We start from the raw sequence: 17,387 nt of genomic DNA, 5'->3' as shown, positions 1-17,387 counted from the left end.
ACCCACGTGGCCCGGCGTGGTTAAGTATGGTCAAACATACCCCCACGGACCGGCATGGTCTGACGAGACCTCGTACGTTAGATTATATTATTCAATGCTGCTTAAGCTAATACATCTCTTAGTTCACTGTATAATGGATATTTTCTTTCGTAGTGAATTGCTCTGTGAGGACTCGCACAGGAAATGCTTAGTTACTCTTGTAGGCATGGCCACATGTAATTTACTGAGAAATGCTTTAAGATCAAGATTATTAAAATTATACTCACAGTGCCACTTTACAGCGTAACGGTATTACGTTTCAATACGGTAAACTCTCGATGCAGGAATGCGGTGTGTATATGATCGCTTAATGTTCGTGTATGTAACGAGACCGAACACACTGGGTTTTCAGAGTGCGTGTAACTTGAGGTCAATTTGACCTTTTAAGTCTTGGCTTATTCTGTTCTTGGAAAATCATCGGCTGTCCCCTTTACGGTCTGTACAATAACATGAAAAAAGACAAAGTTTTCCCTCTTCCGAGACGCATAGTCTACGGAGGCAAGTGCTGTTTGCTAGTGCCCCCTTAAGACCAGCAATACACGTGAAGCTTTGCTATGGCCAGCAACATTGTCCAGTTGCCGAACGAATACATAGTAAGGTCTTACTTATTTCACACAAAGTACCCGCCACAAATGAACCACAATGCCCTGCTGATCTCGTCAAGGAGTATATACCATCACGCGAACGGCGGCGGTCATCCTGGCAGCAGCGGCTTTTGGCTCAGCCATCGAAGAATAGACGGTCACTGCATCGCGCGCTTTCAGATGCGCTTCTGCGGCCGTTTGATACGAGGAAGCCAGCCACTGGGAGCTATGCACTTCAAAATCTAGATTGAAAACTCATTTCTTGAGAACTGCTTTTTGTGTTTAGTTTGTTGTCTTTTCCTCCGCACCTTCGATTATCACGGTTGGCTACGTGAACGAAGTTCAACGTACATACACGCATACTGCTGTGGCATGGATCAGGGACATGGGCGTTGATAAAGAACGTGGAGCAAAAGACATAAAGTGGCGTACAGAAGATTAAATACTATTTTTTCATCTCGGCATATTGTTATGTTGCTTGCAATTACACTATGTAACACAATTTTTGTTCCCGGGTAGTAATTGTCATTTCGTAATTGCTTATGCCTAAAAAGTATAGAAAATGTCTATTATTCCCCAACAATCTTTGCTTTTGTGACCAGGACAGTGATATTTTGAAATTTACCTATTTTCAATGAGTAAACGGGCAAATTTGTGTCTTTTCGTTCACATAAATTCAGAAAAAAACAACATGAATCAAAATGAACATTGATTTTTTTACTAAACGAACCCAAAAATTGCTACACAGTGTAATTAAGCGCATTAAACGTTTTTAAAAGACACTGTGTTTAATACGTAATTTTAACTGCAATAAAAAAAAGCGAGTGGACTTTGGCAGGACATGTCACTTGGAGAAGGGATGATGATCGGTGGTCGAGAAAAATGACGCAGCGCCAGACACGGGAGGGCCCCGATAGGATGGCAACTTTGGAGACTGAGCGATGGAACCAGCCCCGTGTGCACGTGCTTCGTGGGTCGTTAGATCGCAGGGCCCACGCGCGTGTGTTTTGTGGGGAGAGTGGTTGTGTCGCGGTGAATGCACTGCGCTATAAACCCGGCGACCCGAGTTCGATTTCCACTCACGGCCAACACTGGTGACGAATATCTGAACTTGTCCTGGGCTTCCCCTAGGTCGATTCAGCCTGAAATGAGTACCTGGCACAGTGCGTAAACATCGCCACTAGGGATACAAGATGTGTGCCACAGTGCCGGCCTTCTTAGGTGCTCGCTAATAGTACTTGCCCAAAAAGTCTGTTCAAGGCTATACGGGGGATCTTTGTCTGTTATGTTGGTGCCTATTAGTGGTGGGGGAGACGGTCTGTTCCATGGTTTGCCCCCCCCCCACCTCGTGCTCCACATGATGCGACCGCAAGAACAAAGGCGCCTCTGAACGATCCAAACACCCTCGACGCAAACAGCGCGCAAATATTGTGGCGCCACGGGGCGAGCCCTCGGCGCTCTGGCAGCGAAAGCGGCCGAACGAGAGCAAAATACAAAAATAAAAGTCTCAACCGCTACACCAACCGCTCCGACGCCCACAACGTCACGGCGTTCAACTCTCCGCGTCGTCCCGTAGTTTCAGTCGCTGGACGAGCCCCGCAAGACCACGGCTTGATCGATTTCCGGGGCGTCCGTAGCACGCGCCGGAGGAGCCGCAAGCCGCAGCGAAGATGTATGCTGGATGTGGTGTTGCCGTGCGGAAATGTTTTCTGGGTCACGAGCTCTCGAGATTTAAGCCCCCCCTGCATTTCGACCGCCTGAAACGCGTTAATCCACATCCACTTACTAATTCACGTGCTCTTCGCTGCACTTGGCTTCTAAAGTATCGATTACACGGGGGAGCCCGAGCTTCTGAGAAGCCAACTCCCTGCCCCCCCTTTAAGATATTAATACCATGCGTCCTACTAACCGCCTTCATCGTGCCTCCACCGTGACTCTGGATCCCGTGATCGCTAGTGGGTCCTGTGGCCCGCTGCGCGTGGTGCAGATTTGGCTTTCGCATGCCCCGGACCGCACGCCAATTATCTGCTGACGACAAGCCCCTCGCTGACTCTCAAGAATCCGTTCTTCAGGAGGGTTCAGCCCCACGGCGTTTGGGACGATTCCGCGTGAAGCAGGTGGCTTCACGTGGGAGGACGCCGGGAAAACGTGGAGACGACAACCCACACGCCCTTGCGCACGAGGTCGGTGGGGTGGGCAGCACTCAGCTCTGCCGCCTCGCGGCCACGCGGAAGCCGCACGCCTACAACACCGCCCGGCAACGCTCTGGCGGTTTGCCCACGTCCAAGAACTTGCCACGCTCCAAAAATCCTGCTTCGCTTTACGAGGTCCGAGGTCATTGGGTACATTTGGGTGATTCGTTCGTAGAGGGTCTGTGAAGGCAGACCATCGTGATGCGGGCGCGACTAACGGCAGTCTAAAATAACGCGAGAAAAAAAACGATGCTGTTTTTAAACTGAACTTATTCTTTCGCGCCATACATAGCCAACCGTGCTCATCGGAGCTGTCTTACGAACAAGACCTCATAAAAACACAGCCATCGATGGGTTGCAGATGCCGCATTACTATGTCGCGCGTTGTTAGAGTTCGGTAATAGAGCCTGTATACCGATGTAACATAGCGGATGCTCGATGTAATTTGGTACAATTGAAATCCGATTCAGCATCACCCTGCGCGTGTGTGTGTTGTGTGCGCGTACGCGGCAGGGATTGAGTGGTAGTGTCGTGGTTCGCGCGCTGTGCTACGAACCCAGTGACCAGAGTTCAATCCCCACTCACGGCCAACACCAGGGAAGATTAGCTGAACCAGTTCTGGGCCTCCCCTAGGTAGACTCAGCCTCAAATGAGTACCTGGTGTTGTGTGTAAACATCGCCACCGGGGAGACAAAAACGGCCGGGAATTGTGCTGGTCAACCACCCCCTCGTGTGCCACCGTTCCAGCGTTCATGGGTGCTTGCTAACAGCACTTGCCCCAAAAGTCTGTTATGGCTAGACGGGGGGGGGGGGGGGGGATCTTTGTCTTTGTGCACCCACGTGACAGTTAATATTACGCACGTTCTGCAAATTGGTCGAGTATTTTTAGCGCAAATTATCCGCATTGTTGGCGCTGCGTGAGTCATGATTAGTATTTATTTGTGGTACGTTTAAGGCTAACTGCATCCCCACCTCCTATTGGCAACTGCGACAAGTCACCGGGAACGTGCCATGCACTGAAGGCATTTCAATTCGGAGATCCTACGGCGTGCAGTGTACTACCTTGTGTTGAAGAATGGACCGATGGAGACGATGTCATTGAGTTACTAACCATTTGAAGCCACTTCAATCAGCGTCCTCATATTGAGTGGCGCAAAGAATTTTGTTGCATGGCAATCAAACCGAATTGTAGAGTTGTCATAGCTGGAATTATACAACATACGTTTAAAGTTTTTTTTATAAACAGGATGCTGTTTTCCCAATTGCATTTCAATTGTGCTTATCTGTGTGTCATGCTATGAGACTTAATGTTTATTCGCAAATTCTCAGAGATAGCAGCGTACCGCAGTGTGTCCGAGAACAGCGCTGGAAGATGACATCACAGAACTAGTTCTGAGGCCACTTCCTTCATTCGGCCTCTTTAGCCGCCACACTTTAGCCACAGCTTTCAGTGCCCTGCATTGAACGTCCGTCGCAATGTCCCCTCCGTCACAAGAGCTTGACGTTCCGAGAGCTGGAATTTTGCCGGCGTTGAGACCATCACATTTAAGAACCCAGTTTCAATCACGGGTGACTAAAACCCGCGCTCGATCCTCCGACGAGCACAGCAGTTCTGTTAGACAGCGTGGGCCCCCATGAGACCACCCCCCCCTCGAGCCACCGAAAAAAGTTTCGGGTTGTTGACTCCCCATGGAGGCGCGTAACACAATGCACCGGGTTCGCCTTTTTGAAGGATCGTTCCGTACGCTCACGGACGCATGTTGCGTACGTTCGCGCGTGCAACAACGTGTCACATCCCACCTGCGTGCGTTTTACGTCGGCGTTTTTGAAACAGTGTCACCAGTGCAGCGTTTTTCACGGGCTACGGTGGCGACATTAACATATAGCCAACGAAATCGCATAATGCTGCCAAGCCTGAAGTTATTGCTCTTTTAAGAGTAGCGGCATTATTCAATTTATTCAATACTACCACTGTAGCCTTGGTGCCTAAGGTAATTGACAGACACTGCTGCGTGTGATTGGTCAATATCAAAATGTTAAATCCGGCAATGCTACAGATTTCACATTCATGCCAATCAGGAGTTCGGGGGAGCAGGGTATGTATAGACCGAAATCCATCCATTAAATTTCGATTTAAAGCTTTCGTGACTGCAGGGATTCATCTTCTTGGTTATTTCGGTAAAGTCACATAGAAGGGAAGTAATAAAATAATAAAAATAAAACAATAAAATAATTCTCACGACGTTTCGGCCATAACGCAAGCAGCCGTCCTCAGGTGAAGACGCTGTCTCCCCGACAGACCTGTTTATCACCTGAGGACGGCTGCTTGCGTTGTGGCCGAAACGTCGTGAGAATTATTTTATTATGTTTTATTTTTATTATTTTATTATTTCCCTTCTACGTGACTTTACCGAAAGAACAAAGAAGATGAATCCATCCATTGTTCATTTCAATCGTGACTCCGGATCACGACAGCAGAATTACGAGGCAGGAAAGAGTAGAACACATTTTTAACGTGACTATTTATTAATTCGAACCACACACGCACTCATGAATCATGGCAATACGTGGAATCGCGATGGGCAGGAGGTGCATAGTTTACACGGCTGCGTCCCAAGCCACCGCACACGGGGTTGCTCACATGCGTCATCCTGTGCTGCCTTTGTCTTGAAGCCCCGCAGGGAAATGGCCAAGTTAAGCCATCACTGGCTTTTGCCTGAGGTCTGTATCCCATTAACAGCAGGATTGACCAGTCACTGTGTCACTGGTGCTGGCAAAGTTACACAGCCACCCCCCTGCGCCCCCCCTCCCCCCCACTTAAAAATACCACAGCTGAAATTCTCACAATATTTTCCTGGTGGCTCTTAGACAGAGTAGGTGGCACCACCACAATAGCGAGCCGTATACTGGATGTGGTGTGCCATGTGAGGATCGCTGGTAGACTTAAGAAGGAGGCGTTGAACTAGCAGCCACATCCATAGCGGGATATACGTTTACTAGACGTGGTGTGCAGGATACTGACATCGTTTTTGGACTGCTGGGAGACAGGCTGAAGTAGGTGCCAACTGACAAGCAGCCGCAGCCTGAGTGAGAGATAGACCGGATGTGGTGTGCCGGGTGCAGAGACGTTTTCTGGGTCGGTGACCCAGACGCACGCAGCTGAAATGACCCCCCCCCCCATTCGTCAAGAAGACGAATGGCTGGAAGTTGGTGAGTGTGGGGGCGGGGGATACGGGGGGGTGGCTGGCCAGTATCAGTACCTCCGCAAAGCTTTAGTCACGGCCGCTTCTGGGGCCAGCGCAGCTAAACTCGCCAGCTGCCAGGAAACTGAGTGCGCGCCCTCTGATGTGGGCTCGACTCTGGGATGCTTGAAGTGAGCGGGGGAGAACCACCCCCCCACCCACCCCATCGTCTTCTTCTTCTTGTTCTTCAGCTGCGCTGCTGCCCACAACTTTTTTTAATTAATGTGCACGGGGGTCTGCGTCACACGTGTGGGTCGGCCACCGCCCGCCTGAGATTCGAACCGTCTGTGAGAAAGCGAGCGAGCGGGAGATTGAGTGGTGCGTGCGTGCGTGCGCGCTGCTTTGAACGTGGAATCTTTTCACGGCTCTGTCATTTTTCAGCAGGGGCTGAATTTAGGGCGTTTTGGGTCCCCAGCAGGAACCAACGAATTTGGGAATCCAGCCACCGGATAGACCTGCGATTGTGTGATTCTATGCACGTGCATGTCGTGTGTATGTGTGAGAAGCATTGGCGCGGTGGTTAGTGCATTGGGCTATGAATCCAGCTACCTAAATTCAATTCCTGCTCATGGCCAATATTAGTAGAAAGTTTTTGAATTGGTTCTAGGCCTCTTCCAGGTCTACTTGGCTTCAAATGAGCACCGGGTGCGGTGTGTAAATATCAGCACTCAGGAGACCCCCTTGCGTGCCATGCCAGCCTTTATAGCTGTTCACTAACGGTACTTGCCCCAATAGTCTGTTAAAGGCTATACAGGGGGATCTTTGTCTTTATTTATATATGTGTGTAGATAGTAGTGGTACAGTGGCTCGTCAACTTCACTCTTCAATCCCCGGTGACCTGGGGAGATGAAGGCAGCCAGATGCGGTGCTGTCTCATAAGCCCCAAGATGACCGCTTACAGCCACCCAGGCATTGAGCAGACACCCATTTGTCATGCCAGCCTTCTAACAGCGCTGGGCCATACAGTTTATAGGGCGAACGGGGAATCTCAATCTTGTGGGTGTGTGTGGGGAGCGGTCGGGCAGTGTTTAGTGCATTGCGGCACTACGAACCCAGCGGCTTTAAATTCCCAGCTATGGCTAACATCGGGTGGGGGGGGGGGGGCGAATGAAATCATAACTGGACCTCCCCTAAGTCAACTCGGCCTTAATCGAGCAACTTTTGCTGGTTATATCAACAACGGAGAGACAAAGGCGGCCGGGTGTGGTGCTGGCGACACCACCGGCAAGCGCGCCGGGCCAGACGTAGCAGGTGTTCACTCGCAGGAGTTTCCCCCAAAAGTCTCCTACAGGCTGCACGGCATTGATCTTTGTCCTGCGTCCATGTAGGCGTGTGCGTGTGCAGTGTATGTCATTTATCAAGCGTACATATCAGCGTGCCTCATTTCCCAACGGTGCAGTAACACGTTCGGCGTGGCCTACCTAATTTTTTTTCTCCCCGCGAGCGTGCCGAGGGGGTCACGGGCCTCCTCCTCCGTGCTCGGACGAGGTCCGGATCCGGCGCTCGCAGATGGGGGCCGGCGGTGACCGGCGCAGACGTCAACACGTGTAGCATGGCGTGTCGAGCGATCTCACCCGCGGCCGTAGCCGTGTGCGCGAGCGCACACCCGCATTGCAAGACGCCCAGAGGTTCCCCGAGGCCAAAGGAACTGGAGGACTGGGGTAACGAGATGTTAACTACATCGCCTGGTATACAGGAGGTCGTGGGTTCGATCCCGACCCTGATGCCTGCTGCTGTATTTGGAGTTTGTGTGTCTCTCTCTCCGTGCTCTCGTGGATTTTTCTCCGGGTCCTCCAGTTATCCCTCCACATTTGAAAACACGCGTTTAGAGTATTTGGCTGCTATGAATATCCACCTGACAAGCCACTTTGTTTACCTATTAAGTGTGGCCAGGTCGCTTCTGAAAAAGAGCTACATGGCTCAGTGGGCCTTACCTGGTAAAATCACGTTTTTTGAATAGAACTACTTTCTATGTTTAATTTGTTGCCCTGCCACGCATTTCCGATTAGCACGGTTGGCTACTTAGGGTGCAAAATAAGCTCTACATACATACAGAATGCCACGTGTGCCCCCTTTAATTCATTAGTGGCAAACAAAAACAGACCCGATGGGGTGGGGGTGGGGTGGGGGGTGGCCCTCTCTTGTTTGAGGCCCGGAGCAAGTTTCCCGAATTTCTCTCCCAAGCCGCTCAGAGGGGGGGGGGGGGGCTCGTGGAAAGTGCTATAGCGAGAAGCACACTCCACTTTGCCGAGTCAAAAAATGCTCGTGATCACAGCGTGCACGTCCGCAGCGGCGCGTGGCATGGGTACGCGGCGGCGTGAGAAGCGGGGCAGGGATGCAGAAGAGTCTCACGGTGGCCTTTGCAACTCTTGCGAGTGTGTACTGGAACATTGTCATGCGGTAGAAAAAATGGGTGCGGCCGCATCTTTCCACGGTGCTCCGATTTGATCGACTCGTTCAGTCGATGGGAGGCGAATTTGCGTAACGGTGACCCGCGATCATCCCCGTGCGTGGCACGAGGTCCGTGTGCTTTGTGCCCCCCAGCATCCCAGATATTGGTGCCACGTGACCTTGCCTCCGGGGAGAGAGCTCTCTCTCGCTTCATTTTCTTGAGTGCTGGAGAAGTTGGATGTTTCCATTTTTGTGCCAGGGGTCATAATGGGTGAATCCAGGTCTCGTCACCGGTAATAAATCACCGCTTGAACGCGTCCCGATCTGCCTTCATCGGGTCGAGCTCGTCACAAGAAGTTATCGGACGCTTCCTCTTGATGTCGCTTGTCATCATTTCTTTGGAGACGGAGAGCGCACACCCATAGCGGTGTATGATAATGTGTATACGCTCATAGCTGTGTGTACCACAGAGTGTATACACTCATAGTTGTGTGTACTAGAGAGTGTATACACTCATCGCTGTGTGTACTCCAGAGTGTATACACTCATCGCTGTGTGTACTCCAGAGTGTATACACCTATAGGCGTGTGTACTATAGAGTGTTTACACCCATGGACACGTGTGCCATTGAGCAATCTTTCTCAACTCGAATCCCTATCGAGCGACCCGCGGTACAACCTGCCGCGATTACCAACCATCAGGTGCGTGCAGAGTGCGGAGGTTTCAGTTTGACGCTCCAGTGGAAACGATGGCTAATCACGAAACCGCGGATCGTAGGGATGGTGAGGGGGGGTGAGGGGGGTCACGAGGAATTGGAGTTGGGAACGCGGCGAGAGCGCGATACGGCCAACGCAGTTTTTGGAGGTCTCCGGCCCAAAGAGTTGGAACACCGCTATCGAGCTCACGTTCGGGATCCATCCCTGAGTCTTGAGCCAGTATCAGCAACAGACTCAAAACGTTGTTGTTGTTGTTGTTTCAGAGAGCCGACTTCAATGTGTGATTGATGCGCATTCGTGATGGATCGAACTCGTAAGAGTGCGCAGTGACAAATGTTCTTGCTTACGTACAGGCGGCAGCAGCAGCAGGGCAATCTGTGGAGTGTGGCTGCTGCTGACAGCGGTGAGCAGTGGAGGGTAGACGCATGCCCAGCACCAAACTTTTTATTTTCAGCCAAGCTCACTCGCTCGCTCGCCTGCGAAGTGTTTTGTTTGGCTCGAGTGGCCCACCCGGGGCTTGAACCCCACGATCTCAAGGGTGCCGACCGACTCGCGCAGTCACTCTACAATGAGTCACCTCCGTGTCTTGTCTGTCTCGAGGATTGCTCACAGATCTATTGTTAGGTCGTGACTGTGGCGTCCAGCAGATGGTTGCTGATGCTGCAGCGGAAGTGCCATTGTCTGCGATGACGTGGAAGGCGGTGTTCTCGGTGAAGCCAATTCACAGATTAGAGGAGCGCTCACTATTTTATCGACATCATATATGGGCAAGGAGTGGAGCGATTGTCCATTGGTTAAGCCGATGGAACCCCGATCACGAGATAACATTTTGCACACATCGGCATGGTAATAGCCTTGAAGGGGCATATTCAAACACATATTTAATGAAGCCTAATCGTTTGTTAGGTTGTGAGTAAGAGCGGTGAGTTGGAAATTGCACCGTAAAACATCATTATGAAGGTGATCTAATGACGGAGTCACCGTGGCATTCAGGTCAGCGCATTGGACTCGGAATTATAAGGTTCTGGGTTCAATACCCAGTCGAGACCTGGTACGCCCTCATCCAGCGGTCTATTGAAGCTTTATTTTGTGTAACCAGGATTAGTCTCGTTTGCAAGAGTGACCGGGGTTCAAGAGTCTGCCAGCCGGGCACGATGATTGCTGCTGTGTGTATAATCCCAATTAAGTAATCTGTGAAGTAATGTTGGTAAAATTTGGACCATGATGCCGGCACACGATGGTGGGGGCAAGGTCTACAGTTGCGAGATGTTAACTACCTCGCCTGGTATACAGGAGGTCGTGGGTTTCATCCCGACCCTGATGCCTGTATATTTGGAGTTTGCATGTTTATTTCCCGGTGGTCGTGTCGATTTCTGTCCGGGTACTCTGGTTTTTCCCTCCACATTTATAATCACGCGTTTAGGGTATTTGGCTGCTATAAATGACCACATGACGATGAGCCACTTTGTTGAGCTATCATTTGTGGCCAGGTCGCTTCTGAAAAAGAGCTAAGTAGCTCAGTGAGGACGTTAGCTGGTAAAAGAAATATGGTTTATATAAAAAAACACACAGGAATTCAGGGTGTCGATATTCTTGGGTCGTTCGGTAAAGTCACGTAGATAGGTTCAAAGAAAATAACAAAAAATAACAAAAAACAGTCAATAAATACAGGGTGCTTCAAAAAATGTTAACACTTCCGAGAATTTGCAACAATACCACAAGAAATGCGCCTCCGGGCTTTGGAGACCACCTGGAGAAGATTCCAGGCATGTGACAATGATGGCGAACAAGTGGGAGACTCTTTGACTTTTTGAAGCTATTAACATACATCTGTTATCACGTCACAGTCTATTATCCATTCTTCATCCTTTAAAACGATAGTCCCATATAGGTGTTAACGTTGTGTCTGACGCGCCCTCTGTATACCCTTGCAAATTACGTCGCGGGGATCTCTCAACGTCCGCTGCGAAGCAGGCGTGCGGATGGGAGTTGTCAGCTGGGCCGATCAGCACCGACGGTGACACTTTGGTGGCGGCCGCTGGATTCGAAGCGCGAAGCCTCTGCGACGAGCGGCGGCGGACGCGCTGCCGCTGCCTGGTGCCGTCACCTCGAGCTTCGTGAACACGGATAGTGGACGGGAGGCCCTTGTTTGTTTGTTTGTTTTGCTTGCGGTGGCATTCACCACTGGTCGAATATTCTATTCTATTCACCGAGATGCTTGCCGACCAGAGTACAACGTGGCGCAAGATAAGGGATGGGGTATCGGGTAGTGGCTAGGGTGGAGGGAGCGAGGTGGAGGCATTGAGGGCGTTTGGCGGTGCTGTTAGGGGTAGCAAAAGAGGAAGCGAAAAGACGAGTGGAGAAAAGAGATAGGAGCTGAGGGCAGTGCGACAAAGAGGGAAGCGAGGAGGAGAGTCGCACGTGGAGAGGGAGTTTGTTGTTACAGTGTAAGGGGGGAAGCAGCGAGAAGGAGCGAGAGCGCGATTGGGCGCGGGGTGGAGGAGGGGACACCAAGAAGATGGGCAGCTCGTGACCGGAGCGGGCGTGATGGGACATCAGGGAATGAGAGAAGACAGATAAAGGAGGGGGGGAGGGGGGCAGTCCATACAAAGCTTTGAAAACTAAGGTGAGTAATTTAAAGAGGCAGCGGTGATATTGCCCAGCAAACTTCAAGAGCGCGTAACCAAAACCGCTGCTACCGGCACCACGGTTGTGACGCGCGTTCCCCCCCCCCCCCATTTCGGTGCACCGAGCGGGGGGGGGTGTTGTTGTTTTTAACCGCCGCACGCGGTGAAAGTGAACGATGCACGTGCGATTTAAAACGCGCGCCGATACGATCGCCGCTTGCGAACCGCGTAGAAAGCGCCACGCAGAAGTAAACACCGCCTCCGAGCCTTTCCTGCACCTGGAGATGCGGAGAGTGGACGTGCGGCGACGCTTTCTGGAACCTTCTCGAGTCTAGGGTGGAATTTTGAGTGCAAAACGTGCACGTGGACGTCGGCCCGTATTGCTGATTCCACTAGAAGTCATTTTTCCCGATTAGCACACGGAAGGCTACGTACGGTGCGAATGAAGTTCAACATACTGTACATACAGGGCCTTCCCATGCTGTGCGGGGTCGTTGAGGTTATTCGTCAAATCTTTAAATGCTTGTTGTCCGTTACAGAGACCCTGCCAAAGGAATGTGGAAATTCCAGGTCAGGGTCAGTGGACACAAGTGCAACATTTTTGGCCCATTTGAGCAGGAACATGCTTTGACTTGACTGTGGACATCCCGGCTGAAACTCGCAGCACACACATCTATCTCTCATCCATCATCCATCATGAGGGTGTCTTTTGGGGGGGGGAGGGTGGGGGGGGTGGCTTGAACCCAGGCTCTCAGAAATGCTCGCTCTTGCGCTGGTGGTATGAGCTTTATCTCTGCGGTGAGCCACTCGGCTGCGAGAATTTTCCCAACCACGAAATCCAAGCTGCTTCCAACAAGGTGATCCGGTTTGGCGGTAGCCCACCCCCCCCTCGCTTCGTGGCGTTACCGCCCACGCATTCCGATCGGTAATTAAAGCTCCCTCTATGTGTCTCCTGAAGCTGGATAAGTCCCGATGGAGTTTGACACTTCAGTTTAACACGTAGTAGGCTTTTGTGACCAATATCGTCCATAATACAGTTTTTTTTTTTGGGTTAGATCACGTAAATATAAATGTGTCGGTAAACCCGCCACCACCCGACACAGCCAGTTAGTAAGGTTTGTCATGTCAACATAAAATGCCAATTCGTTACTAGTACAGCACACCGGTGTATTGGAGAGCAAATCCACAACATTTACAATCTAAGTACGACGTTTCGCCAATAATTACAACCGACATCATCAGGCGGCAGCCAGATTCGTTCCTTAAATAGAGGGATAGATGTGATGACGTCACTTGTGAGCCCTTCTCGTGCGAAGTGGGAGGAGAGTAATGAATGCATGTAAATTACAATGGGAATCCATCCGTGGATAAGGAGTTTGACACTGTTGGCAGTTTGATTGTAAATGTTGTGGCTTTGCTCTCCAACACACCGGTGTGCTGTACTAGTGACGAATTGGCCACGTTCTGTTCACGTGGCAAACCTTGCTAATTGGCTGTGTCGGGTGGTGGCGGGTTTAGCGACATATTTATATATTTACACGATCTAACCCCAAAAAACAGTATTATGGATGATATTAGTCGCGAAAGCCTATGTTTTAAACTCAGTTTGACACTTGGCAAACTGGATAAGTCCCGGTGGAATTTGGCACTGTTGACAGATGCTGGTATCCGTTACCTATCCATGAATATATCTCTGTATATACACGTTCGTTTGTCATGAACTCAATTGGCCACCAGCACTATGTCACTCTTGTTCCACGTAAAACAACGTTGGCGCGTAGCAGGATGGATTTATAACGTTCGGGAGACCACTTCTGGGTGACGTGTCTGTGAATAAACGAGTGCAGTATATTAGGATGCGTTTGCCACTTCTTCCGGGTTTGCCCCCCTTCTATCCGTGCGAAGGCTCGGATAATAGGATAACTTTAGAGTTTCCAGAAAAACACTTGTGAATCACTCGTCCGTAGATAAGTGCACCTCCGATTCGCATGGTTGGCTACGTACGGTGCAAAATAAATTCAACATACTTACGCAGAATGAATTGGACACCACTTTCAGCTGACACCTGTCATCATTCACACAAGAAAGAAAGTTGAACGTGGTAAGAATCCTGGTATGAGCTGTGGATAATCATATTTTCCATGGGAGCATGGATACAGTGCTTGTAGTTACGGATAATAGTGGCCATGGATAAGAGAAGTGTCACTGGTCGATTGATTTGAATGGCATAATTTCCACTCTGCGGGGTGGAGGGTTGGGTGGTTGGGGCGTGAGGTCACCGTGCAGGCTGCGATAAGTCGTGTTGCTGTTTTTGTGGGATCTGCGTTGAGCCGCGTGCGTGCAAATCGCATGAGAGGTGCTGCCCTAAAATCGCTCCAGGAGATGTCGCGTGCAACCTCCGCAGGCAGAGCCGGCGATGCGTGCGTGCCTATATTTGGAATAAAAACTTGTGAGTGTTTGTTGTTCCAAAATAACTCTGGACATTTCAGGGTTGTGGTTAGGCTGCAATGCACAGGCGTCAACTAATCACAGGTGCAAAAATAAGTGCACGTATTGACAAAGGGCTGTGGAACATTCGTTTCGCGGTGGCGCTGTGGTTAGCGCTACGCTGCGCTACGAACCCGGCGGCCAACTTGGGTGACGAATATGTGAACCGGTCCTGGGCCTCCCCTAGGTCGACTCTGCCTCAAATGGTTTCCCTGGTGCGATGTGTAAATATCGCCACTGGGGGACAGAGGCGGCCGGGCGTGGTGCTGGTCACCAGAGGTCGCAAATGGGTTTTGATTCCTTACCCGTACCCGTACCCAGCCGTACCCGTACCCGGCCGGGTACGGGTAGGGTACGGGTATCGGGTACCTGATTGCGACCTCTGGGATGAAGCCATGTTGCAGGCGCGGGTGGGTTGATTCTAGGAACTTGAATTGTGAGAAGAGACAAGACGTTGGGAAATGAGTGACAAACAGTTACTCACCAGTGACTCACGGCCTACCCGTACCCGGCCGCACCAGGGTCGCAAACGGGTACCCGTACCTGGCCGGGTACGGGTAGCCGGGTATTGGGTAGGGTACGGGTATCGGGTACCCGGTTGCGACCTCTGCTGGTCACCCATCTCCTCGTGTGCCATGACGGCCCTTCATTAGGTGCTCGCTCACAGCACTTGCCCCAACAGCATGTTAAGGCTGCACGGTGGATCTTTGTCTTTGTTTTGTTGTGCGTGGGGTACTTGTGTACTTGCATTCGCCAAATAAATAAGGAATGGGGGTGTGGATCTAACGAGTGGCGTCTCAAACTGGTCCCGTGCACCTCCACTTCCAACCTACATTGACCAGCGTGGTGAAGTATGGTCAAACAACCCTCATGAGCAGTACGGTATGGGGGAGGCTTTTATTCAGCAGTGGATTGAGACAGGGACGATAATTAAAATGAAAAAAGTAAAGTAAATCTCGATGATTGTGATCGAGTGTCTGATGGAAATTCCAATGATACATTTTCTCAGGGCTAGATAACTGCGATATGGCAGAAATATAGTCGAGGATAACCAGATAACCAGAAACATAAAAAAACTAAATTGTTGAATTGTAGTCACCAAATTCCACAGTGGGAGGTTGGCCGATTTCACTCGGAGGGCAGTCAGCCTGGAGTTTTCTATTGCTTCCAGACCCGTGGTGAACACTTACAAATGAATTTGAGTGAATTTGATTTATGACAAGGATAGTTCCGTTCAGCCAGTTCCCCAGCAATGTTACACAGCAACTCCAAAAACAAAAGACACATGTTGCACAAACTCACAAACAAATACAATCTCCCCCATCATTGGATCAGCAAGTAAATTTCCTCCCACGGAGTGTGACATTAAAGCCAAGACAAAGCAGCAGCCTGCTGAAAGCTATTATCTAGTAGGTGTGGTTTGCGCGAGGGTGTATATTTGCGTGGCCCTTGTAAAGCAAACACACATACAAAGACCCCACTATATATAAAGTCTTTTCAGCCTGTTCAGGCAAATTGCCGTTGCCCATTACAGAGCACTCGGGCATGGGGTGGTCAGCACCACGCTCAAGTCGCCTTTGTCTCCGCAAGTATTTACACGCATCACCTCGGGTGGTGCCTGTAAATACCTCGGGCACGGGGGTCAGCAACCAAAATAACAAGAAGAGGCATTTTTTTTTGTTTTAGTTCGTTTCTCAATTCGCTTCTCCTGGGTGAGGGTCGCTGCGGCGGCATCTTGCGTAGAGCGGTCCGGACCTCCCTTTCTTCCCGTGCAGAATACGAGGCGATGGTCCTTAAAAAAGTAACGCCACGAGGCAGTCCTTAAAGAGCCGCAGGTTTTTGACCCCCTGACCTATGCGAAGCCCAGGACTGGGCATCAGATATTCATTGCTGATGTTGGTCGTTAGCAGGAATGGAACTCTGATTCAAAGGTTGGTGGGCGGCACATGAGTGCTGTTAGCGAGCACCTATGAAGGCCGACACGGCATACGAGGGAGTGGGTGGCCAGCACCACGCCTGGGCGCCTTTGTCTCCCCAGTGTTGGTATTTGCACACTGCACCTGGTAGCCTCAGCCGGCCTAGGCGGGGAGGCCCAGGAGCGGTTCAGATATTCGCCACCGTTATTGCTCGCGAACAGGAATCGAACTCGGGCGCGTTGCGGTGTGCTAACCGCTGCGCCACCGCTCCCCACAGCACGAAATACAACTCGCACAACCCCCCCCCCCCACGTGTCGGAATATTTCTTCGCTCCGTCTGCGTGCGCGCGGGCGGGCAGGCGCAAGCCAGCAGCCAGGTGGCAGACATTTACGGAACTCATTTCGTGGAGACAGAAAAAACTAAAAAACAAGAAGCAGCCAGCATCCTCATTTTATCTTATCCAGGGGAGGGGGGGGTTCGAAATGTGTGGCTTTATTATTGCTGAGACGTCATATCGAGTACGTGTAAGCTAAATATAACCATAAGTGGTCAATACAATACACGTTTTTTTATTTATAGCGCTTGCACTACATTATTTTTCAAGCCAAAAATCTTTGTCCAAATTGTATTGCAGTACTGCCAATTGCTACACACTGTACAGTCGTTTGTCAAGTCTCTGCTGCGCGACAGTCCTCTCCAAGCCATTTCGAACATTCTTTGCCATACTTCACCGTGCCGGTTGGATGGTAAAATGGTTAAGATATTATTAGCCACTGATGTTAGCTGGGGCCAGCAATCGAACTTAGGTGACCGGGCTTCATGGTGCATTGGTGCTACCCGCTGCCACCACCATATGGTGATTAACATAATTCAAAATTGGCCTCATTTACTGAATTCACAGCGGGACCACCCATCGCCCTTAAATTGCACACACCGCGTTACAATCGCCATTTAACGGATTTTTCACGTCACTTACACCAATTGGCCGGTTCATTTAAATTTAGTTTTCAAATAAGTGAATGAACGGACGGGCGGGCGGGCGGGCGGACGGACAAAGAAGCCCTCCACAAACAACCGTAAACGTTCAGCTCAAGCGGAACCAGCCCTCGCGTCGCATCGTCCCATCCATTAGCTGGAGTACGACCAATTGATTAGCACGGCCACTGTCCCCCCCCCCCACCGATTGCCCACG

The 17,387-nt window shown here is 50.6% G+C and overlaps 1 protein-coding gene across 3 annotated transcripts in view; it reads left to right on the top strand.

Moving 5' to 3' along the window:
• The window catches only part of LOC144936532 (neuron navigator 2-like), a 127,559-nt gene that overhangs the window by 9,257 nt on the left and 100,915 nt on the right, over positions 1 to 17,387 (top strand). The gene's annotated exons all lie outside the window — the stretch shown is intronic.

This window comes from Lampetra fluviatilis, chromosome 16, assembly GCF_964198595.1.
Source record: "Lampetra fluviatilis chromosome 16, kcLamFluv1.1, whole genome shotgun sequence".
Taxonomy (NCBI): Eukaryota; Metazoa; Chordata; class Hyperoartia; order Petromyzontiformes; family Petromyzontidae; genus Lampetra; species Lampetra fluviatilis.
The sequence above is the reverse complement of the archived record's forward strand: the minus strand, read 5'-3'. Positions and strand labels throughout refer to the sequence as shown.